The 5,333-nt window shown below is 39.7% G+C and overlaps 1 pseudogene across 1 annotated transcript; it reads left to right on the forward strand.

Moving 5' to 3' along the window:
* Positions 1-3,313: 3,313 nt before the first annotated feature.
* Positions 3,314-4,995, forward strand: LOC105826846 (annotated as a pseudogene). Its single transcript, XR_001138335.1, has one exon. The product of XR_001138335.1 is annotated as a eukaryotic translation initiation factor 2 subunit 3 pseudogene (transcript).
* The last annotated feature ends 338 nt before the right edge of the window (positions 4,996-5,333 follow it).

Raw genomic sequence — 5,333 nt, forward strand, 5'->3', positions numbered from 1 at the left:
GAAGGCTAAAGGAAGTTCTTGAAAGAGAAAAGAAATGATAAGAGAAGGAATTTTAGAATATCAGGGAGGAAAAACAGAAAGTAAATATATGGGTAAATGCAAGAGATGTTCCTTCTCCTTCTTGAGTTTTCAAAATTCTGTTAGAGGTTGAAGCAAAACCTATAATATTGTGTGATACAGTTCTCAATGTGTGTAGAGCAAATATTTAAGGCAATTGCATTATAAATGATAGAGGTTTCTGCACTTTATTAAAACTGGTAAAATGCCAATACCAGTAGACTCTGATAAGTTATATATGTACAATATAATATCCACAGCAACCACTAAAAATCTATACAAAGGGATACATACACACTATAGATAAAAGAAATGGAATTATAATAATTGTTTAAGTAACCCACAGGAAGGCAGGAAAAAGAAACAGAGAAATGAAAACCGAGGGAGAAATGAAAAAAAATAAAATGGCAGGCTTAAGCCCTTGCCTATCAATGATTAATTACATTAAATCTAAATGGCATTGCATTAAATGTAAACTAAAAGACAGACTGGCAGAATAGACACAAACATGACCCAACTCTATGCTTTCTATAAGAAACTCACTTCCGATATAAAAACATAGGTCGACTTAAATCAAAAGGATGCAGAAAGATTAATTGTGCAAACAGTAATCAAAGACGGCAGGAGCGGCGACGGCAGGAGCGGCCACGGCAACAGCAGACAGAGCAATTCCTGCGCAGCGATCCTGACTGAACCGCGCAGCAGCGGTGGAGACGGACACGCGCGTCCGTGGAGCAGAATGGAGAACTCAGAAATAAACCCCCGGGAGTATGGCCAACCGACTTTTGACAGATACAAAGAAAAGCAATTCAGTGGAAGACAGCCAGTCTTCTCAACAAATATGCTAGAGCGATTGGATATTCATAGGCAACAAAATAGACCTAGACCTCACCTCTCACACAAAAATTAACTCAAAATGGATCCTAAGTTCAAATGTAAACATAAAACTATGAAATTTATTTTTAAAAACCTAGGAGAAAACCTTGGCGTGGTGAATGGTTCGTGAATGAGATGCCAACGGCACAGTCCGTAAAAGAAAAACGTCAATACATCGAACTTCATCAGAACTTAAAACTTTTGCTCTGCAAAACCTTGTTAAGAGAATGAAAAGAAAATCCACAGACCAGGAGAAAATATTTACCAACCTACAACCTGGCAAAGGACTCATGTATAGAATGCATAAAGAATTCTCAAAACCCCACATTAAACACACACACACACACATACATACTCACACACACGCAATCCAATTTTTAAAATGGGCAAGAGACATAAAGAGATACTTCACCAAAGAAGGTATGTGGATGGCAAATAAACACATAAAAAGCTGTTCAACATCATTAGTCATTGGAGAAAATGATATTCAGATTATGAAGAAATATCACTATGTGCCTATTTATAACAGTTAAAACAAAAAATAGTGACAATACCAAATGCTGGTGAGGATATAAAGAACCCAGATCTCTCATATGTTGCTGATGGGAACGTAAAGTGCTACAGCCTCTCTGGAAAATAGTTTGGTGGCTTCTTTAAAAACTGTAATACACAGCCTGGGCAACATAGCAAGACTCTGTCTCTACAAAAATATTTGTTAAAATAAGGCAGGAATGGTGGCTGGCATGAACCTATATTCCCAGCTACTGGGGAGGCTGAGGCAGGAGGATCCCTCGAGCCCAGGAGTTCGAGGCTGCAGCGAGCTCTGATAGCGCCACTGCACTCCAGCCTGGGCAACAGAGCAACAACTCAGCAATCGCACCCCTGAACAAGTATTTATCCCAGAAAAAATGAGAACTTATGCCCACACAGAAACCTGTTCGAAGATGCTCACACTAGCTCTATTTGTAATGGGCAAACACTGGAAACAACAAAAATGACCCTCAAGAGGTGAATAGTTAAACCTCCTTTGGTACATCCACACCACGTGATATGGTGTGGCTGTTTGGCCCTCCAACTCTCAAGTTGCAATTTGATCCCAGGGTTCGATGTGGGGCCTGGTGGGAGGTGTTTGGGTCATGGGGGTGGGTCCCTCATGACTGGTGTGGTGCCCTCCCCATGGCAATGAGCGAGCTCTCACTTTGTAAGTTCATGCAAGAGCTGCTTGTTTCAAAGAGCCTGGCACCTCCTCCCCCCTCTTTCTGCTCCTCTGCAGCCAGGTGACACTCCCGCTCCGCCTTCGCCTTCGCCTTGATTGGGAGCTCCCTGAAGCCCTTGCCAGAAGCAGATGCTGGTGCGAGACTTCTCGCATAGCCTGCAGAACCGTGAGCCAGATAAACCTCTTTTCTTTATAAATTACCCAGCCTCAGGCATTTTTTTATAGCAGCGCAAAACAACTAACACGCCATGGAATACTGCTTAGCAATAAAGAATAACCACTGTTACATGCAACAACTCGGATGAACCTCGAAGATGTTATGCTGAGTGGAAAAAAAAAACCTCAGAAGGTCATTACTGTAGGAGTCCATTTATATAACATTTTCAAAATGACAGCATTATAATCATGGAGAACAGATCAGTGGTTGCCAGAGTTTAGGATTAAGGGAAAGGTGTGACTATAAAGGGGTCAGTGATAACATAAAATATTATCACTGGGGCACCTGGCAAAGGGTACAATGGAGCCCTCTGAACTATTTTTTCAACTACCATGTAAGTCTAAAAATATTTCCAAATAACTTTAAAAGTATGCAGAGAAGTCTACATGAATACTGATAATAGTAATACTACTGGAGGGTTATATATATGGAATTAAAATGGATGACAGAAACACCATAAAAGTCAGGAGGATAATTTGAATCCAGATGCCGAAATCCACGCATTGTTTAGGAAGGGCAAAGTACCAATTATTACAATATTAGACTGTGATAAGTGAAGGATGCATATTTTAATCTCTAGGGTAACCACTAAAAGAAGAGTAAAACTGCATATAAGTTCAAAACTAAAAGAGGAAAACGGAATAATAAAAAATACAAAGGTAGGCATCAAAGTAGAGAATAAGGAAACAGGCACACGTTGGACAAATAAAAAGCACTTGAGACACTAGATTTAAACTCAAATATAGCAACAATTAAATAAAATATAAATTGGCTGAAAAACTCCAATTATAAGGAAAAGATTGCCACACTGGATTTTTAAAAAGCTATAACTATTTATTATTATTTATTACATTTTCAAGACATATCTAAAGTAAAAGATAATTAATGCACTGAAAGTTAGGAATACACAAACAAGACCAGCATTCAATTGGCGCAGTCAGCTCTCCGGGCAAGATGGCAGGGGGTGAGGCTGGAGTGACTCTTGGGCAGCCGCACCTTTCAAGCCAGGATCTTGCCACCTTGGATGTTACCAAGTTGACACCACTTTCACACGAAGTTATCAGCAGACGAGCCACAATTAATATAGGTACAATTGGTCATGTAGCTCATGGGAAATCCACACTTGTCAAAGCTATTTCTGGAGTTCACACTGTCAGGTTCAAAAATGAATTAGAAAGAAATATTACAATCAAGCTTGGGTATGCCAATGCTAAGATTTATAAACTCGATGACCCAAGTTGTCCTCGGCCAGAATGTTACAGATCTTGTGGGAGCAATACACCTGATGAGTTTCCTACAGACATTCCAGGGACCAAAGGGAACTTCAAATTAGTCAGGCATGTTTCCTTTGTTGACTGTCCTGGCCATGATATTTTGATGGCTACGATGCTGAACGGTGCAGCAGTGATGGATGCAGCTCTTTTGCTGGTAGCTGGCAATGAATCTTGCCCTCAACCTCCGACTTCTGAACACCTGGCTGCTATAGAGATCATGAAACTGAAGCATATTTTGATTCTACAAAATAAAATTGATTTGGTAAAAGAAAGTCAGGCTAAAGAGCAATATGAGCAGATTCTTGCATTTGTACAAGGTACAGTAGCAGAAGGAGCTCCCATTATTCCAATTTCTGCTCAGCTAAAATACAATATTGAAGTTGTCTGTGAGTACATAGTAAATAAAATCCCAGTACCCCCAAGAGACTTTACATCAGAACCCCGACTTATTGTTATTAGATCTTTTGATGTCAACAAACCTGGCTGTGAAGTTGATGACCTTAAGGGGGGTGTAGCTGGTGGTAGTATTCTAAAAGGAGTATTAAAGGTGGGCCGGGAGATAGAAGTCAGACCTGGTATTGTTTCCAAAGATAGTGAAGGAAAACTCATGTGTAAACCAATCTTTTCCAAAATTGTGTCACTTTTTGCGGAGCATAATGATCTTCAGTATGCTGCTTCAGGGGGTCTTATTGGAGTTGGAACAAAAATTGACCCCACTCTATGCCGGGCTGACAGAATGGTGGGGCAAGTACTTGGTGCAGTTGGAGCTTTACCTGAAATCTTCACAGAATTGGAAATTTCCTATTTCCTACTTAGACGGCTTCTAGGTGTACGCACTGAAGGAGACAAGAAAGCAGCAAAGGTGCAAAAGCTGTCTAAGAACGAAGTACTCATGGTGAACATAGGATCTCTGTCGACAGGAGGGAGAGTTAGTGCTGTCAAGGCAGATTTGGGCAACATTGTTTTGACTAATCCTGTGTGCACAGAAGTAGGAGAAAAAATTGCACTCAGCCGAAGAGTTGAGAAACACTGGTGTTTAATTGGTTGGGGTCAGATAAGAAGAGGAGTGACAATCAAGCCAACAGTAGATGATGACTGAAGAATCCCAGTTAAATAATACATTTGGATGGAGTTGGAATTTCTCTTAACCTAGGGGTGTATTTTCAAAGCAATATTAGGTAATTGATTTCACAGCTCATTACCTTAGTAGGTAGCTAGCTGTAAGGTTATTCTCATTTTTGATGATGAAAATTTAGCCTCTGGTAATAAACTAGGGTCTATAATAAATATAAAAATTGGCATAATGTTGGATTGAATCTACATTTTAGCAGAGTTAAGCATTCCGAAATAATGTCTAATTTGTAATGTCAACACAGGTTTGAAATGAAATTGCTGCAACCAGCCTTTGCTGTAGCATACCACTGAACCTGTTTGAAATAAAATTTTTCTTCTTCTTTTTCATGATTTGTCTTTCAGTAGCTCTAGGCTGAAGGACTGTTGTACTATTAAAAACTTGAAGACACACACACACAAAAAAAAATTGGTGCAGTCGTCTTAATACTGAGCAAAGCAGATCTTAGAAAGCATTAATAGAGATACAAAGTGGGGCAATTCATGCCTTAAAAGATTCAATTCCCCAGGGCCATATTGCAATTCTAAATTTGGATACACCTAATAACCTGGCCTTAAGATA

The sequence above is a fragment of the Propithecus coquereli genome, unplaced genomic scaffold, assembly GCF_000956105.1.
Source record: "Propithecus coquereli isolate 6110/MARCELLA unplaced genomic scaffold, Pcoq_1.0 Scaffold926, whole genome shotgun sequence".
Taxonomy (NCBI): domain Eukaryota; kingdom Metazoa; phylum Chordata; class Mammalia; order Primates; family Indriidae; genus Propithecus; species Propithecus coquereli.